Source organism: Hemibagrus wyckioides, linkage group LG05 (assembly GCF_019097595.1).
Source record: "Hemibagrus wyckioides isolate EC202008001 linkage group LG05, SWU_Hwy_1.0, whole genome shotgun sequence".
NCBI lineage: Eukaryota > Metazoa > Chordata > Actinopteri > Siluriformes > Bagridae > Hemibagrus > Hemibagrus wyckioides.
The window spans coordinates 7,839,865-7,861,231 of record NC_080714.1 but is presented as its reverse complement, the minus strand read 5'-3'; the positions used below and the strand labels follow the sequence as shown (position 1 = coordinate 7,861,231).

At 36.9% G+C, this 21,367-nt stretch overlaps 1 long non-coding RNA gene across 1 annotated transcript; it reads right to left on the bottom strand.

Moving 5' to 3' along the window:
• Positions 1-479: 479 nt before the first annotated feature.
• Positions 480-21,256, bottom strand: LOC131353001 (uncharacterized). Its single transcript, XR_009204575.1, has 4 exons — positions 21,117-21,256; positions 20,390-20,421; positions 1,272-1,401; positions 480-646 (listed from the first exon to the last, which is right to left on the bottom strand). It is a non-coding gene; the product is annotated as an uncharacterized LOC131353001 (long non-coding RNA).
• Between the last annotated feature and the right edge of the window lie 111 nt (positions 21,257-21,367).

The window sequence follows — 21,367 nt, the reverse complement described above, 5'->3', positions numbered from 1 at the left end:
TGGTTTTGATGGGAGCCCAAAGACAACAGCCAAAATGATGAACAAGACAAGGTGGTTAGTGCAGTTGTCTAAACACTAGGATGCTGAAAGCTCAGGCCTTTTCTTTTACTCACCCCAAGGGCAGCTGGGCTGGTGATGCGTACACTTTTGTGTGTGTGTTTGTGTGTGTGTGTGATTGCTGTGGACACAAGGTCAGGGACTGCCATGGGAAGCTGTTGCACTTGTGTGTCATTTTTTTTGTTGTTGTTCTTTAATGTCACCCAGACCCACCAAAAAGCTTTCTTTAGTATGTAATGTATTATGGTTTTGCTATTGTGCTTTCAATGATGATGAAATTAAAACATTACAGATCAGATGTCAGAGCATGTTATTAAACATATGCACATTAGGTAACAGCATTGCTAAGTTATTGTGACACCCCAGCTGGCTGGATAGGGAATGAGGACACGAGAGCCAGTTTGGATGGCAGAGCTGTCCTTTGTTTTTATTTTATTCAAACACAAATGGCTCATACAAACACTTTTCATTGCAATTTGTGTCATACACAATAAACAGGCAAACAGTTCTGTCATCTGGGTTGGTTTTATTTAATTCAGTATAGTTGAACTCAATTCCGCAGGTCTCCGCCTCTCAGGGAATCCACCGCCTAATGACAAAAGACAGGCACATGAGTATGCTAGTGCTAACAATGCACAGGTGTATACATTTACCTGCTCATTCTATCTGGCCAATTCCCACACAGCCATACCGCAACGTTATTTAATAAATAAATAATTTGAGCAGTGTTGTTTTACTCATAAAACATGTGAACAAGTGTGGGTGAAATCTTTGCTTGTGCCATAGAGCCAGGAAATGCAGATCAAAAATGACACTTCCTCCTGCTCCACGGATTTGTTGAGCATCACATTTTTTTTTTAGAGTGGATCATTTTCACATACTCCTATACTTGGCCCTGAGTGAGTTTGAGAAGTTTTTTTTCCCTTCAAACTTGGGTGAGTGCCTTAACTTTTCTCCCTGACAGCGCTTTGAATATCCAAAACCTTGAGGCAAATTCTAAGAGCTGAAAGCTGAGAGGCAGGAAAGGCTTCATGGACAGGCGGAATTTGTATTATTTTGTTTAGGCTCTGACAGCGATTTTCATTCTTCCCTGTTAAGACCACCTATTCTCTCTTTTTTCTTCCTCCACCTGGCTATAGCCTGCTCTCACATGTGTCCATAATGTATGCTTCTGACTTGCCAGGTCCCATCATCAGACCATTTTGAACATTTACCAGCAGTTTTTTTTCCCTGTTCTACCCATCTTCTTTTCTCATCCATAATCTTTTGGGATTCAAGTTGTCCATCCACCCAATGTGAGAGAAATGGGTTCGGAAATATTCCAGCGCCCCACTTCAGGTCTTCCTATGAGGAAAGAGAAGGAGAAAAATAGGAAAGGAAGACAAAATGAAAGCTCTATGAAAGAGTGCCAGTCGTGAAGCAAACCTGATTTATTATCACCAGAAATCAGCAGCAGATGTCAGTGTACCGCTCCCCGCTGCAGCCAATTAAAGACAAGCACGCAAAGATCTCCCTCTTTTTCTCTTTTACTCAGAACAAACATATAAACAACGCTCTTCGCCACTGCTTTTGTGCCATGCGCTGTTGATAATGGCATGTCACTGCAAACCAGTTGCTTTCTGAATAGTGCTTAATTCTCTAGAAACATATCACAGGAAAATGAAAGAAACACAGTGTGATAAGGGTTACTGATGGTATGCATTTAATGACAATTCTTTATAGTCTCCTCTCTTTGCCAGTAAATATGATTCAGAAACCTGTTTCTGATAGGAGGTACTACTGGCACAGATTTTCTTTTAGAATTACATACATACACTTGGAAAGGAATAAGGTATATTCCTTACAAATGACATATGCAAAAATAAATTGGAATTATCTGTGGTAACGTACATTTAATAAACATGTCTAGGTCCATCTCGATCAATAGTTGCCATAAATAACAAAATTAATGTGTGACATGGATGTGATGAAAGGAGTTTGGTGCAACTTCACTACATGCATTAAGTTGCTACATGCATTCCACCAGCGAATATTATCCATAAGAAGTTATTCCTCGTCACACTTAGGTACATTTCGTTTAGTGGATTACAGATGTTTGACCAGCATTCATAGCACAGCTCAAACCAGAGTGCGAGGCCAGACGCATAAGTGCCGTCTTATATTTCGATCTTCTCAGGTGGGCTCCTCTACTTCCAGAAAGCAGACCTTGGCCAGCTGGCTGGCGTTTCAGAATATAATGCATCCAACATAAAAATTAATATTAAGTAGCCGAAGTTTTGAGAATTACAAGGAAGAAGAAACATGCTGGGCATCGGAATTTCCTGTTTGACATATTATTTGGCATATTATGTTTACATAATGAACTTTGTCTCTAGTTTGCTAGGATCCTAGGATTTATATTCCAGTATTTCCATTGATGAAACTCATTTGATGATGTCGTAAATCTACAATGTGAATGGATGGATGAATGATTATTTGCAATACTGGATAAACATTGCTGCACAAAAAAGCTATAACCTATAATATAAACACATTCAAATCATTAGACCTGATCAAGTAAGGAATAAGGAGTTATTGTTGCCACCTCCAAGCTGATTATTTTCTTACGACAGCATGTCCCCATGTTTCAGTCCTTAATAACACAGCAATTTGCCAACAATAACAATAAATAATCAACACTGTTTATTCAATTACAGTTTTTTATTGATTTATAGTCAGATTTAAATAAAAGCATCCTTAACATCCTTAGTGTTAAATAAAAGCATTGTTACAGAAAATGTGATCATTCTGATTGTCACTGATTATGTGGCATGTCCACCATGCAAGTCTCGGTGAATGAGCTGTTACTATAGAAACAATAACGAAATAGAACCAGTGTTTTAATATGAGCCTATGATTTGAACCACAGGCTGTCAGAACTGCTGGTATGCATATGAGTGAAGAATTCAGCAGTGCTGTGATATCTATGAGTATGAATAAATGAATGACTGATCTATACAGTGTGATTTCATTTGCGGTTTATAACTGCTAGGAATAAGTGTACGTTCCTGAATTTACCCTGACCACACATATAAAGATTTAAAGCTAGATATAAGATGGTTGACATGGCTAATGCATTTAAACGATTCTTTACTAATAATAACAATAAAAAATTCCTTATGATTGCATTTTTAAAGAAACAAATGCCGTTTTATTCAGAGCACCTTTTTTGTATGAAAAGTCAGAGCCATATATGACAAATGATCAGAGTTATGCTTTGAGTAAACACCCACAGGTGAGCTTTGTCAAGAATCTAGAGATCTAAATTATAGTGACCATCACAGTACTCACAGGCGTTCAAGACAAATGAGCAGTCCGTTTCTCTTGCACCTTTTATCCTTTTAGAACGTTGTGATGCATGTTTCCATATAGCAACAAAGCTGCTTTCCTCACTAATGCAATCAGTAGTCAAATATTTGGTTTATGGTATGTAATGATGCGTAAGTGAAATAACAATTAAGCTTAATGGCTCCAGGAAAATCTCTTTTGTTTGGGTGGTATCTTTAAGTTTGATCAATGATGCTTGCATGTAGAGTAAATAAATAAAACGCTGTGGTCATAATAAGAGGGTTCGAGTTTACAGTTTACAAATCAGAGAGCTGATTTATTGCTTTATTGTTAATTTCATCCTGTCTGCCGTACATTCTCAAGGGCTGTAGGTACCTGTAAAGTTTATTTTTTCTTAGGTTAGGCCCTCGGGCTCTTTTACCCTGCCTGTTCTGTTGGTCATATGAAAGAGTTTAAAACAAATTGCTGAATTTATTTGTTGCATCAATTTGGTTTTGATTCATATATATATATATATATATATATATATATATATATATATATATATATATATATATATATATATATATATATATATATATATATATGCATTTTGTATTTTGACACCTTTCTATCAGAACCAGCATTAACTTCTTCAGCAATTTGAGGAAATGTAGCTCGTCTGTTGGATCGGATCACACGGGCCAGCCTTCGCTTCCCGCGTCCATCAATAAGCCTTGGCCGCCCATGACCCTGTCGCTGATTCACCACTGTTCCTCTCTAGGACCACTTTTGATAGAGACTGGGAACACTCCACAAGAGCTGCAGTTTTGGAGATGCTCTGATCCAGTTGTTTAGCCATCACAATTTGGCCCTTAAACTCAAATCCTTACGCTTGCCCATTTTTCCTGCTTCTAACACATCATCTTTGAGGACAAAATGTTCACTTGCTGTCTAACATATCCCACCCACTAACAGGTGCCATGAGGAGATAATCAGTGATATTCACACTGTCAGTATTTATATATATGGTACAGATGCAGAACTATAGGGTATAAGGTGATTTCAACCCCCAGCCATCCCAAATTTTATTTTGAGATCGGTTTTATCAAATTATAATAAACATGTAAGATTCTTTAAGATGCTTTACAACAGAGAAAAGGTTCACAATGAGAAACTAGGATTAAAAATACATGTCCACTTCCATCACAGAGAGTAAGCCACAGTATAATCCAGTCTAATGACACAGGTCATCTTTCAACTCAGAATCAAACGTACTCCCCCTGCTGACTCTCTTTCCAACATAGTAAAAAAAAAAAAAAATCTTTGAGCATGGACGTTCATAGCGAGCAAGAAACATTGCAATCTCTTTAACTGTTTTCATTTTAATAGCACTGACCACAACTAGAACTAGAACAATTGAGAAACAATTGAGAAAATCAGAAAATAATATTTTTTAGTCATCCCTGTCCTGAATCTTAAAATAATTTGAGTTTTATGTTCTTTTTTCTGCCGAATGATGGATTTGAACTCTATGCTTTGGTATTTAAATCTGAAAATAGTCTTAGCCTCTCAGACGTTGTTGTCTGGTTTCTTATTTGTATATATTTTAGTGCAGAAATACAGTGTAGGATTTGGACACTGCTTTGTTTAGAGTTGTTTGCCTGTGTTTATTATTATCAGCCAGGAAGTTAGGAAACAGGTTTTCTTTCTTCTTTCTTTCTTTGGTTTGTGTTTTTGCAGAATAAAATCAAAAACCTGTGTTATTTTGGAAAGTCACAAAGGTTCACAATTATTATAGAACATGTTTCAAACAAATAATAAAAAAATTAATATATTATATGATTAAACACATATACTATACAGATATAGACTCACTCCTGTTGCTTCTTACAGGTAAATAGCTTTTTTGCATTTGCATTAAAGGCTAAACAGCCTTGTTATATTTGTTTATGCAATGTCAGGTAGGGCTTATCACTTACTTGCACAGACATGTTTATTAAGGCTTTCATGAAGTCTAAGGTTCCACTTTTAAAAGAACTGAACGCATGTCATGAGTAAGTAAGCTATTGATTCTCAGTTTCTTATATAATGTAATGACAAAAATTAACATGTGACATTAGAGAAAGGTATTAAAAGCTACTGTTTTAATTGGTTGTCGGTGCATTTTGTAAAGAAAGCTCGCGTACTGAAACTCTATTTGTTGCCAGGCTATGATGTGCAGTTGCTGTTGAGTCAGAGTAAACCTTAAACAATGTGAAACTCATCATACTCTTAATGGCTTGGAAATGTGTGTCCTAATAACGTTTGACTTTGGAATATAACGCAGCTGTTCATGTCACACTTGTGTGAATGGAAGGTGTGCCTTCTTTCAGTGCTCATTAATAATCTAATATGCTGCCTGAATGGCAATTTTCCGACTCTTGATGATGTAGGTCCTATGAAATAATGTTAAACTTTGCTGCCCTTTAAAGCAATATTGGCATGAATGGATTGTTCGGTTTCACTAATACATTCACGACTAAAAGCATGAAGGCACTAATGTGTATCCATTATGTGATAAGAAAGCGGTAACTGCTTCATACTGTATGAACTCAACCTTGTGTACAGAATCTAACAGTTTGCTTACGATGTGAAATTTGTTTGTTTTCAACGCATTTTGCTTTTCTAAATGGATTGCCATCACTGATCAGATAATATTAATTACTCATGATGTAGATTCATCAAACGGCTGATAGGTCTTATTATGGAAAAACTGATGGAATCGTTGCTTAAATCTTAGCAGATGACAATAGAAATTGAAATTTTTTCTGTAAGCTGTAAGGTTGTTCTGAAAGGCTTGGTGCACGTTTTCATGTGCAGTATTCTAGGTGTTTGGAGTAAAATGCTTTTTGACTAGTTGTTCGAATCTGTCGTGTTAGGGGATTGTGCTGCCTTTTTCTACATTAGCGCTCTATATCCTTGCTGCCATGTTTCATACATTGGAAGGGTCAGAGTATTAGCAAATAGAAACCTGAGCGTTTTTACATTAAGTAGCACGTATAAAAACCGCAGGAGACCCGAAAGCTTTCCTCATGTCTATAGAATATGGTGTTGTGCCCTGTCAGTGTCTGGAAATAATCAAGACCAAGTACCCTCTGAGGCACGGTGTCTGCCTGTGACATTTTGTACCAGCAATGACTACACACACACGGCTAATGAAACAGGCTAATGACTCTGCTCCACACCTGCATTGCAGATTTTATGAGCCAGTGTTACTCAGCGACACCTTGAAGTCAGAAAGAAAAAAAAAATCAGGTGTCCTACCATACCGGGTCTCTACAGTAGCAAGAGTTTGGGAAACACCCAAACATTCCAACAATACCAGCAATGTACAATTTTGTGGCTATTCATCCTGGTCCTGTTCATTTGTGACTTGGACCTAGGCTATGGTTCAACACTTCCATATGAATGAAAGTTCTTGTTTTGTTTGGTGTATGGTGAATGTATTGGTGTTGATTTGAGTCTGTTCTAAATATAGCCCAATTAATGACACATTATTTGCTTCTCATTCAGCCCTAAGAGGGGCAAGTAACCTGGTGCCATGTTTTGAAAAAGGAAACATAGGGATTATATATTATATTTCTCAGAAAGCTACACCTCCCTGGAGACTTAATTAGCCGGCTCGAGTGCTACACAGCTACCCTGTGTAAGAAATACCTCTACGCTGTTCACACTCCGTAAATCTTCGTGCCTCACGTCAAAGCGTGCGGGGTCTGCCGCAACCGGAAACACTGATGCTGAGCAGGAGATCAAAAGAATCTCATGCCTCACCTTTGAGGGATCTAGATTTGCAGCACTTGAATAACTTGGTACTAATAAAAGTACCAATAAAAGAAAATTCAACTTGTTCATGTAATCAAGGCAGCAAATTGGTTTAGCACAGTTGACTAGTGCACAGATAACGTGTTAGTATGACTTACAATGGATGAATGTTGTCTTTATTAGGTTGTGTGCTCTAAAATGATATGCATTTTTTTTTTACATTTCTGAAAGGAGTGACTGGATATAAAATGCATCTATAAAATGATATGAAATATGAAATGATGCATTTAATGAGCATTTATAAATAAAACATTTGCTCCGCATTTACTAGAGCTCTGTCCCCATTGCAGTGCTATACGCATTGCCTATGCCTTCTGCATAATATAATAATCTTATGAATCAATTATTGCTGCATTGAATGATTTTTTTGGTGTGAAATTCTGTCTGTTTCCACATGAAATTCTTCTGTAATGAGTCAGATGGAGAGGACAACAGCTGCCAGAGTCACGAGAGCTTATAGATTAGATCCTTGCCATAAGCATGTAGCATAGAGTTTCCATTTCAAGGTAATATGGCTCACGGTGTCGGCGTGACTAATACAGGCGATTGTATTATCATGCATATTAATATTTTAAATACACAGTAAATCGATTTATTTTTCATTCAGATGTAACAAATTTTCATTTCTACAGTATACATTTATAGACGCCAGCCTTGCCTTCCAACGGTTTCTACAATATGCAACCAATCCTCAAACTCTAGTCGTCTCTGATAATTTGATGATACAGTGGAATCAAGTCATAGAATTAAGTTTTAATACAGAGTACGTTTTTGTCTTAGCTTATAAAATAATCATAGAACTTATACAAGGTAGGATTTCCTGTTTTTTTATGTTTAACATTTGATCCTAAATAGTTCCTTCCCATGCATTGAGTTTTAAACAAGGAAAAAGAAATTTAGTAGAAAGAATAACTTGGATTGATTTTAGACTGAAATCACATTCTGGACTGAAGTTATTGCACTGATATCGCACTATTTTTATTCATAACATTAAGATGTTATGGAAACTGTAAACATTTATGCAAAAAAAATTTTTGGGGCTAGCTTCCCTTGAGTTATAAGTTTCCTCAAATTACAGTACTAAGAATGTTTGGAACTAAATTTGCTAGATTAATAGATTAAATAGAGTTTGATAGATTAAATCTCTTCCAACATCTTTTAATAGGGATTATTGTTGTAACTTACTGTGCAGGCTTACTTTATGTTGTTTAACTCAAAGTCCACAAAGGGCTGGTGTGGCTACATGTTTTCATTCCAACCTCAGATGTTTAATTAGTTGTTCTTGGTTTTTAAATGACTTTTAAGTGTGTTTCCAGCTTGACTGGGATAAAAACCTGTGGCCACACCGGCCATTTGCGGGGTAAGATTGAAGACTCTTTGTTTAACTAATAGCATTGTGATGCTTTTGGCACGTTGCTACAAAACAAAATGCTATGTCATTGTTTAAGATACTTGCAGTGTATCTCGACAGGTAATTTACGACCTCCCTGTAAAATAAAGGTCCATGTCAATAAATGCATGTGATCCAATGTTTTGCCAAACGTTTGCAAATTCAGTCACAACTTAGCATTCAGTTTCTCCTAAAATAATATTCAGCTAGGTTAGTATTTTGCAATTCAGCAAATATGACATCCAAGGAGTTATTTTCAGGCCATTCAGATGTTGTATGAAGACAAAGAACTTCAAGCTCATGGGTTCAAGCTCATGTTAGTCACTGAGATATTAGGAAATGGAATAAACTTGTGATTGCTTGTCATTATAATAGTTAATTAAACGTAAAAGTTAAACGTAATAAATAGTACTGTACTGTTCATCTGTATTAGTGCCAGTCATTTTCAAGGTTTTTGAACCCAATAACTTTAGTAATGTTTGGAATAAGCTACACAGCTTCACAGCAACATGAAGATTTAACTTATTTTATGCAGAGCAAAGCCAGATTGATTGTGTGCCACAACAAAAAAGAAAAAAGAGTAGCAGGTGTTTGGTTCACCTCCGTAAAATCTGTCTCATTGTTCCTCTGTATTTAAATAATAAAAAGTAATAAAAGATAACATTTTCTTTTATTAGTATGTATTTTATTTCAAGCAAAAATAGTATGTTTTAGATTTTTATTACAGCTATTTTTACATGATTGCAGAAATTAATATGTGTCTACTTGAAGTAATAACAAAGTAAATGTAAAAATGCAAACAACCAAAAAACATTATGTAGGGTTTATTTGAGTACTTACTTAAAAAAAATTAATAAACCATTTGTTTCAAAAAGCATCTTTTTATAGCCAGGAATATAAGAGCTGAATAAATAATTATTTCAATTACATTGTAAATATAGCTGCAAAAAATGTATTTCATTTCATCTACAAATTATTAGAAATGCTTTTCTGTAGAGGAGACAAATGACTTTATAACATGGTGTAACCTTTGTCCAGCTTGGTAAGATAAGATGGAACCTGAATCAACAGGCACTCTGCTTGACTTCCCTCTTCCACTCGGAACAGAAGAGAGCAAAAAAATCACCAAATTGAGGCCACAAGAGAGAATGAATGGAGGATAGGAAGAGTGTGGCAAGAAAGGCCATTAAAAATAAGAGGAGGTGAAAAAACGAGGAGGCAAGGGGAGAGAAGACACAATAAGGGAGAGCAAGAGAGGGCAGACAGAGGAAAAAGTTCTCCCGTGGTACACAATGCTCATAGCTGGGGTTAAGTGCTAGTGTTTCATCCAGTGGGATTTAGGGTCCACATTTAAGCCGTCCCTAGTGTAGGGGCCACCCCAGTCATCTGCCATAATAACAATGATGATATACAGGGCCATTAAAACAGCGAGCTGCTGACATGCTGAACAATAGGTCCTCACAGCAGGCCTGGCCTCTCTGGACATCCAGGTGCACTCATGGCCCTGGCGACTGCCTTCTTTTTCATTCCCTGGCTCTCATTGTGTGCCCAAAGATGTAGTGGGAAGCAGTGGGAAGAAGGGAAGGGCCGAAAGGAAGTAAGGGAGAGTGAAAAGGAGAGTCAAAGAACAAAAATTTTGAAAACTCTGGGATGTTGGGGGGGACAGAGAGAAATGTTGTTGCTGTAATACATATGCTGAAAACAGAGACAGGCAGTGGTGGCTTGGGAACCACTTGTTTGTAACAATAGTCATAAATGTCCCCTTTTACTCATGATAGATGGAGAAACCTACCGCAGTGTTCACATGGCTTTAAAAAAAGCGAAAAGGAAGGATACAGAAAGAATCCTCATCATCGGGTCAGCCGATCTGTTGGCGCTGAGCGAAAAAGAGATACAAGCCGCACAGAGGAGGAAAGCCGAAGGTCCATCTGTCAGCAGGTGCTCAAAGTTTTCATGGAGGGAGTGCGGGAACGATGGAGAGAAAGAGAGAGTGAGCATTCGTTAATCTGTACACACAGACCGAGCCCTGTGTATGCTCACTCAAACGTGTGTCCGGCAAGGCTGACCCAGCCCAGAGTTGCCCCCATTACCCACAATCCTGCACTCCCAACAGCCTCAGCCAGGCACAGATTTGAAGGCTTCACTGAGCAAATCCTTGCCGTCGTACACATTAGAGTGGAGCCATCTCCATGTGTGGTCCAACTGCAGTTTATGGCTCGAGTGAAAAAAAGAGCCATCCCCAAATCCACCTATTAATGAGCTAAGTAGTCACCTTGTCACCAGACACCTAAAATCCCATATCGAATTTGAGCGCTTCTTATGGAGAAAGAGGTAAAAAAACAGGAAGAATGAGGAACCGTTTTTCAAGGTTGGGAAGGTGTTGCCGTTTCAGGCTTGCTACTGGACCAACCCAATGCCACAGAGGACAATGTAAAATACAACCTGGAAAAATGCAAAAAAGGATGAGTAAGCAAGAATCCTAATCATTGATGATATACTGGTGTCATTCAAAAGGGCTTGACAAGATTAGAAGGACACTTTGTGTGTCGAGGCAAAAGCACAGAATAATTACATGTGCAGAAATATTTGCACAAAGCTTTATTCTCTGTTCACACTTCAGTTTTCCCCATTCAGTTCTTGTCTTTCCCCCTTCTTTCCTTTGTATCTTTCACTCTCAGGTTAACCGGCACAAGTTTGGCATGGCCGACAAAGTGCAATTTAGAATAAACGTAGAATAAATAAAAAATAATATGAAATGTTGAATTTCAATTGTTTTTGCTATTGAACCTTGACATCTCTATTAATCTTTCTCTGTTTCTCTTGTTCCATAGCACTGGGTCTATAAAACAATGTCCTCCAAAAAATAAACAAAAAACAAACAAACAAAAAAAACCCAAGCGTCACATGGAACAACAATAGCCAAAGGGGTCTAGCTCTTAATTATGAGTAAAGCTGTAGAGTTTGCATACTGTGTGGTGGGTATGACCAGACCGGTGGATGGAAGCCATGCAGGGCCGTCATAGATCTCTCCTGAGACTCAGACATCGCTCACAGGAGTGTCTGTTCAAGCTCAGGCGATGGCAGAACGCAAGCCTAACACGCAGATTAATTCGTATTTTCCGTGCTTCTTTTTTGATTGAGGCTTGAAGTTGATGGAAGAAAGACTCCCACTCTGTGTGTCTGTCTCCCTCCCTCTCCCTCTCCCTCTCTCTCTCCCTCTCCCTCTCCCTCTCCCTCTCTCTCTCTCTCTCTCTCTCTCTCTTTTCTCACACTACATGTAAAGTCTTTGGCTTCTAGGACAGAGTCATATATTGTGAACTCTCCAAGGCAATTGTAAGAGAAACCATTCAAGTACTTTCTGACTGGTTCCAGTATAAAACTATAACTCTTGCTATAACCACAGGAACAAAAGTTTGACATTTCGCTTAAATTTAACTGAAATGTCAGGAATTCCCACTCCATTTAACGAGCAATGAATTACTGGCTCCTCATTTACGTATCATAATATTGGCCGAAATGTCATGCTCTCGGTGAAAAAAATATCACAATATCTGCTTACAACACTGTGCGTCTCTCTGTGATGCTTTTTCGGTGAATTTTGTAATAAATCTTTTGCTGCATATGGTGAGGTAGAGCAGACTCGGATTTATTATGGTTCACGTTCAGAGTAAGAACATCGATTTCTTTTCTCTTCATTGTTGTTTATGGCAGAAGGCTCTTGTTATTATTTCTGTTTAGCGATGGAGACCTGCCATCTTTCAGTGACACACAAAGAGCGACAGGAAACAGGAAACGTACACGCAGACACACAAAATGATACCCTGAGGGACACATCTGCTATAGAAAAACGTCATTATTCTTCCAAAGGAAGAGAAGTCAGTGCTAAATGTCTAATACTCATGTCACTAACTTACCAGTAGGCTTCCAAGAAGCACTGCGGGTGTTCTGAGAGCCAGATGAAATAACTGCTCTCTGGTAAGCAAAAGATGACAACCTGTTCATTTCCTGAGTGCCCTTGCATACACCATTCTGACAATCCGTGCAGTGCATTGTTCCATCGTTTCAACTCTGCTGTTTCTGGATCAGTTTAATGGCCTTGGTTCAAAGTGATCAATTGAATCAGTGGACCATCTCATCCCAGCTCAGTGTTCGTGAAAAGCAGAAAAAGCCATGTTTGTAGGGCGTCAGATTTCATACAAATGAAGTAATAAAAAAGGTTAACCACGCCCCTAACCTTAACCTTAGCCTTTATAACTTTTATTATAAATTGAGTCATGAGATTTCTTACAAGGTACGAGAGAAAATCAATGGAGGGGAAAAGAGACTTGTAGTAGTTGGGGGATACACCGAATCACTGTGTGTGTGTTAGAGACACAGGAGGGCAGTCTTTAAACACGCACTGATCTTTTTCTGTCTCTGTCTCTCTCTCTTACTTTTTCTAATGTGGACTCACATAGCACCTGCTCTATTGCTTAATTCCTTAATTTAATTAAAAGTGATGTATATGTTAGTTCCACCTACATTATCTTTAGCATGTTGGATTTTAGGCTCCTTTTTTCAGCAGTGTAAAGGCAATCCACCACCTGAAAGACCAGTTCTCTCTGACAGAAGCAGTACGTTATGGGTTTTTTTGGTGACATTGTTCTTGCTTCTTCACTAGAATTTTCATCAGGTTAATAAGTAACAAAGCCTCTTGGACAGAGAGGACATTCAGAGGAATATAAAAGAGGGTGTCCATTCTTCGTGTTTCATCTGCTGATGAAATTCTTACACAAGGAAGTTGTTTTATTTAAAATTCAAAAGCATTGATATGTATAAAGTTTTTTGTTTTGAGCAGCTCTGAATCAGCAGTGCAATTTGAATTATAGTTTTTTTTTAATAGAAATTAAAGAACATTCTAGGTAATATAAGCTAAAATTGTCAATAATAATAATAATAATAATAATAATAATAATAATACCACTACTACTACTACTTTTACTACTACTACTACTACTAATAATAATAAATTTATATGAAGCAGGTGTTTCGTGTTTTTTCTTGCATGTATAATTTTAAAAAAGAAAGGAAGACTATTTTAAGTGTTATCTAAAAAAGAACATGATGGCATAAACATAACTATCGTAAAAAAGAACTATAACACAGTAAGTGGAACTCTAAATGTGTGTGTGTGTGTGTCTGTGTGTGTGTGTGTCTGTGTGTGTGCAGCAGGAGGCTGATTAATCTTGCTGTCACAGACGGACTGCCTCTGATGGACTGCCTAATGAAACTCATAAACAGGTAAATAAGCAGCCCTGCTTGGGACTTAATCCCAGCAGTGAATAAGCAACAAGAGGCAATACTCAACCTAAACAAGCCACAGTTTGAATGATTTATTGCTACTGGTATGTGTGTGTGTGTGTGTGTAAGAGTGTGAGTGAATTAATCAAACACTGGCAAAGATTATTTGTATTTATTTACTATGGTTTACAGGTATATATATATGTATATATATATATATATATATATATAAAAATAATGATTTTTTACAGAAGCATACAGTTTCCAACATGGATTGTCAGTTCTGTTGTTAGTCTTCCGATCCACTCATTTATTCATATATAGTTCACTTTTGACTCACAAATCCCTCCTGTATGCTTCTGCTACACAAACGTTACTTGTTCGACACATAACACAAGCGGGAACCGTACACTTTATCCTGACGATGTCTCAGAACTCTGTCATGGGTCAAAGGTTTCCCAAGCAGGATGTGTTTGAAAACACAAATGTGTTGATTTTGCTGAGGAGTCTGGTTAGGAGATGGCCCTAATCAAAAGGAAACTATGCATAGTCATTCTGGGAAAGGTTTCCAGCTTGACCAGAGAAATATGCAGTGTGTAAGAGAGTGCTTTCATAGATCTGCTCCTCACTATTTATGACCCACTGAGCTAGTAACATGCTCAAATCAAAGTCAAGACTGTTGAACCTGAGCAATGAATTAATTAAAATGCTTTGATTTTTCTCCCCTTGAAAGCTCATATTAGTTAATGCTGCCATTCCTGCTTGATTTGCAGAATTCATACCCCATATCCTAGTGCTGTATTTCTATTATATATATATATATATATATATATATATATATATATATATATATATATATATATATATATATATATATATATATATTCATGTGTCACATACCTGGTGGATATAATCTTAATAAGTAATATTTTGGCAGAATATTACAGTAATAAAGCAATTTGGATGTGAAACTGATCCTAACTGGTCCCAGTCCCTTACTTCTACTTTTTGTTTAAAGGAAACAAACCTCAGGTTTAGTTGAACTAACATGACATGTGTTTTGTGTTACCCAAAGCAACACTTTATACTTGACCTGGCTTATTAACGGACTTGTACCTGAATGATCCAATCTTTGTTGTCTGGTAATATGGTTTGAGTTTTCCCGAATTTTTATTTTTTGTTGTTTCTTTTAATTCCGTCCTTGCTATTGCTATTAAACAGGAATGTTGGCGTTTATATGCTCTCGCATAACTCGCTACAGCTCCTTTTATGAAGCTGATATGGCCATTTCATTGCTTAGACACCTCTCGTGTTTTCAGTGTGTGATGGAGCCGCAGTGTTGGACACAGACTCGCTTGCTCTCTGTCGCTTGTACGCGGCCAATCAACATCCGGGACTTTTGTGTTCGCGCCCTCGAGCCTTTTCTGCAGCCTATTACCGAGCGGAAACCAAACGCTACTGAACACGCAGCGCTGCTCTCTACATGTAATAAATACTTAATTAACCTTTTCATTTATGTCAACTGTGCGAAGAGATGAAGGGAGCTGTACCAAAGACATTTGATTTTATTCCTCAATTCTGTCAATGCAAAAATGAGCCCAGAATTAAAGCCCATATCGGGTATTTTTGAGGAGTCGGGAGCGTTTGCTTTCAGACTAAGCTGTTCATTTCAATCCGCAAGCATTTTGTTTATTTAATTTTATTATTTTTGCAATACGCAGACATGTATGGAATACAAAAACATTTTCTTAAAGCTTGATAGCTGTCATATAGAGAGGTCTGAAATTGAATGCGACTCTGAGTCATTCGAAACGAAGATTAATTTAATTATTTAAGCTGTATGAAACTATTTTTTGCCGTGAATTTAATCTCCATAAATACAGTGGTCAAGATATTTCTAATGGTCGAGGCTAATGCTTTCTCTACTGTTTTATATTTACATTCGTTTCTGGTTTTGATAGATATTTCACTGTGTTCTTATTTGTTTGGGAAGTCACTTATTTTTGCGCTGTAATAATTATACGGTATTTTATATATTATGTTTTACTGGGTTTATAAATTTTGAAAGTAGCTGTATATAGTTAACACCACTAACAATAATAAAAAAAATACTTACAATAATAAAAAATTATAACGATAAAAATAATAATAATAATAATCTTTCCAAATTGTCAATTTTTTGTCGTTTTTTGTTTGATTTTGTCTTTATTATTTATATGTTTTTTTTTAAATATTTGTTCGATCACTGATGCAATATAACGTAATAATATCATTTGCTAACCTCTATTCTCACGATAGCTTTCCTGTTATGAATATATTTCACATTATAGAGCAGTCGGACAGCTTTGGCGTTTTCCTCCAGCAGACAGTGTGATTGATTATATCATATTTAAGGTCGCTGCTGTATTTGGCTAATTTTCTCTCCTTGCCTCAGGCATTGCTCTCCTCAGATCTCTGGATACAGATGACAATAAGAACAGACACACACAAAAAAATGTGGCATAATGGAACAAAAACACCGATGCAGACCTCCTGCTGCGCGGAACTAACGCTGTTGTTATAAAATGTTTGTAATGTAATTGTATTCACATATCTCTTCCGGTCTTGCCCGAATTTTTGCTGTGAATCTCGTATCAGTGCATATAGTTTATTGGTAATAAAATAGCACTTTTGTCTTTTATTATTTTGACAATGATAATGACAGGTTTAAAAAAAAAATAAAGAAAATAAATCCGGCTAATAATTCTTCATTAGTGAATTGTGGATCGCATTCTATTTAAAGCCTACTAAATAAATAAACAATATTTGTAATGAATTGTCGGGAAATGTTGCTGTAATTACACGTGCGCATTTAATGAAACCAAACCATCGACTATGAAACACAAAGAAGAAAAATATTATAATGAATACTTTATTAGCTCATAGATATCGTCGTGCATTTTATTAGCACGTAATTAGAAAATAATACTAAAAGGTTGAGTTTGTAAGCAGTGGCGCTTAAAACCATATTCAAGACTCAAACAAACAAACAAAACAAACAAACACAATAGTAAACGTAAAGAATTGACCTGCGTCATGAATTCTGAATTATTTAACAGATTTTTAAAATCAAATTCAATACAATTCAATAGATATCAATTTCAGGTGAAGTTATGAATTTTACAGAATTTACTCCAGGTGGCATGACTTTTTGGCGAAAGTTGAGTGTATGTGTACTTAAGGTAGGGCGTCTGGTCTCCCTTTCCACACTTCAGGAGAGGTACGAGGAGGGGGAACTGTCTGGGATTTAGTGGTCAGATTTCCCATTTCCCATAGCTTTTCAAGGTCTTGAACCCAATTAATGGCTAATAATTACCCAGCTAACTCCAGCGTTGCAGTTCCTGCGGCTTCATTAGCACTATGAGAGAGAGAGAGAGAGAGAGAGAGAGAGAGAGAGAGCTTCTTTCCAGTAGCTTCCTTCTCCAGTAGCTCATCTGAAGGACGCAGTACAATGTGATCATGCTGTTTAAGTGTATTATCCAAATAGGTTTATTTCACAGTACAACTCCATAAAATACATTTGCTGTGATGACTCATTTGAGGAGTACGTTAGCAATTTGTTAGACACACCTTTTTACAGTGGCTAAAACTTAGGCTCATTGGTTGGGGTCTTGCTCTTTTTGTGCGCAGGTTTGTTTTCCAATTAGCCCGTGTCGCTTTTACTGTCCTCAAAGCCTCTGCACTAACCGCTTTCCCCTGTTAGTGTTTTTGTTCCGAGGGTCATTGAGTGCTAATGCTATTTACAGAAGTCCTGGCTTTGTGTGTGTGTGTGTGTGTGTTTGTGTGTGTGTTGTGTGTGTGTGTGCGCGCGCGCGCGAGGGGGAAGAGAGCGCGTGGTGCCACAGCCCCACCTTGAAGTCCCCATGTTTACTTAGTCATTACATACACTGCATTAGCATTTAGGGCGCGATGTCAATGTCGAAACAGCTTGGGTTTTTTTTTGGTGTGTATTCTAACTATTGAACTCCGAGCCACGACTGGGTGGATATTATTTCCTATATTGAGTGGGCTGAGATGTTATCAGCGCGTAACACATAAGCCGGGCCCTTTTCTAACATGGATAAAGCTTCGGTTTCAGTCCGTTTGAGTGGAAACGTGTAGGCCACAGAGAGCCACCTGACGTGGCTTTCTGTTGCTCACAGAGATCTATCTAATCAGTTCTGCCACAGCTAATTATTACCTGTACCACCTTTACTATGCCTGTTACTGGGATTGTGTCCCAATACCACATTACATATCCAATTGTGCTCTCTTAGTCCTTGTGGGCGTCGTATGTATTTGTATTTAATCATAATACAACATTATAATTAGAAATTATTTATACAGGAATATTGAAGATAGATGGAAGTTATATGGCACTTTATTCACGTAAATTGCTGTTGTAAATTGTTGCGCCTTACAGTGTAGCGCCTTTAAATGGATAAATAAATAAACAAAACAATTTTAAATAGAATCCAAAATGTACAACTTTAATAATGAATTACATATTTAATTATAAAAATAATTTAAATATTATAAGTATATATTTAAATGCGCAATCACACACAGAACATCATGAAACAAAATATTTAATATGAGTAACATTTGTGGATCTCTACATTGTTGTCAAAATAAGTAATGTCCAGTGTTAATTATACCTGGGCTATGTCTCACACCGGATGCTAAAATAATACACCAACCTCAGGTGACAGTATTTCTTAGGTATATGCGGTTTGGGTCAAGGCCACGTGCACTTCATTTCCAGGGTCTCTTCCGGGGTGCAGCATCTCTCTCTCTCTCTCTCTCTCTCTCTCTCTCCCTCTGTTTCTCTCTCTCTCTCTCTCTCTCTCTCTCTCTCTCTCTCTCTCTCCCTCTGTTTCTCTCTCTCTCTCTCTCTCTCTCTCTCTCTCTGTCGTTCCTGCGCTTAAACCACAGGGGAAAATGGCAACAGTCTGGAAAGAAAATACTCCAAATGCGCGGTTACATAGCCATCACGTTTCCAGGAGCTCGTAAAAAAAGGCAGACGTTTAAATGACGCAGAAAACGATTCCCAAATGAACGAGTGTTGAAGAGAAACACTTTTCTTTACAAGTGTAATTACAGTTAATTGCTCTTAAAAAAGACCCGTTTGCTCTGTATGAAATCATTTGTCCCGCCCGCGAGAGAAATGAACTGCATTTCAATTGTTCTGAGACTTATGGTCAAACAACAAAGCACATTTATCATGCTGGTCTGGTGTGTATTCTGCTTATAGGTCACATTGCTTCTGTATACGCATCTTTTAGTAACGAATTTTAAATGGACGTTTTGGACGTCACTACATACTTACAAAATGAAATATCATCACGGACAATAACGTCCTGTGAACTTTAGTTAGTCTTCGGTTTGCAATAAATGTGTTCTATGCAAATAAAAATATATGCAAATAAGCGATAATGGAACAGTGTTTAGTAGTAAAGCAGTAAACCAGGTAAGGTATAGATCCCTATATATATATATATATATATATATATATATATATATACTAAACGTAGAATTAGAATTTAGTATTATTGATTTGTCATGACCAATAGCTTCAAATAGCAGATTTTCGCTCATATGTATATTTGTGTGTGTGTGTGTGTATGGATGAATGGATGGATAAATGTGTATATATAAGTGACCGAGAACAATTTATGTGACTTATATGTCTAGTTGCTCTGTTTGTGAAGCTGCTAAGCTGCTGATGCTGAAAAGCATGTGTTGTGTGTTCTCTTCCTGTTCAACAGTTTACTGGAGATCCTTTAAATGAGAAATAGCTACAAATCTTCACTGCTCACAGTGGTCAGTATTAACGCTGGGGGAAAAACTATTACAACAAACGAAAAAAATCTAAACTTTAAATATAATTTGAAATGTGAAACGATCTCTGGCCAAACAAATGCCAGATGAGATCTTAACTCTCTTGAGCCCAATTATAATATTTCATACACAATATGATGCATTATACATTGTTATATAATAATAATAATAATAATAATAATAATTATTATTATTATTAGTAGTAGTATTAGTATTAGTATTATTAAGTAATATTATTATTATTATTATTATTATTATTATTATTATTATTATTAAATAAAAGCAACAAAAAACAATTAATGCGATTATAACATAAATATTTAAGTTATTTTTGTGTAACATCAGAATGGTGTTTCCCGGAAATTAAAAGCGGTTTACCTTTAAATACAGAATACATCTGCACTCCGATCTCCATCTTTCCATCCTCAAATGTATTGGATGGCAAAAAGCAAACACTGAACTTCATTTTGTTTTTCACGTCTTTTGCAAGGAAGGTTTTGCGAGAAATCTCACATGCAAAAATGATATCTTACATTAAAGCTCAAATTTATTCCGGATTTAGAGAGAGCTGTGGAATTTGGATTAATCACAATTAATCATACATATCACATCATGCAGCGGAATGGTACTTACATTTCTGCCCATTTTTGCTCTTTGGCTGCTACCTGTCACAAAAATAAGCTCTGTTTACCGCGCCATCATTAAACAGATATAAAATAAACCAAGAGTGGCACGTTACGCGAGGGGCGACATGCTTACCTTGTCTGCACTGAACACACACACGCGCAGGCGCGCGCGCGCACACACACACACACACACGTTCTCTCTCCTTTCCACTTTCTCTTCCCCACATTTACCTTTTCAGTAGCTCAGACTTTAGACTTGCCGAGCAATGTTTGAAAGAAATAAATACCGCACTATGTGTATGCACCTATGAATATGTCTCATATAAAATCAATATTCCTGCCAAGAATTTTAATAAAACAGTGTGCACAGATGATTAGTGGAAAATCAAACATTTCTGCAGTTGTATGAAGAAGATAGACTGGGTGCTGGATATGGAATCATTTTTAAAAAACTTTTTTATTTAAAAGGATTTTATATTAGCCACACTGCCGTAGTGAGAATAAAGAACAATAATACAAATAACTATTATTATTGTTATTATTATTGTTGTTATTATTATATCAACAATAAGGACGCTAACAACAACAATAATAATAATAATAATAATAATAATAATAATAATAATAATAATAATAATAATGCACGTTTGTTAAATGCTATTTCATACACATTACTCTTGTCAGTGTTGTATTGTTTTCTAAATATTTCTGAATGAGTTAAATGCTCTAATCACCTTGCAGTATGATGCGACCTTGACCCCGTCAAGCACTTTTTTCGTCCCGCGCCGGAGCTGATTCCGCAGGTTGGCGAAAAACACGACTTATTCGTCTCTAACAAGCAGAGAAGGAGTGTGTGTGTGTGTGTGTGTGTTGGGGGGGCGAGATGGTGCGGAGCGAGGGAGGAGGAGGAGGAGGGAAAGAGATAAGTGATCTGAAGGAGAGACGATAGGACAAAAAAAGTGATGATGATGAATACATTGGAAAG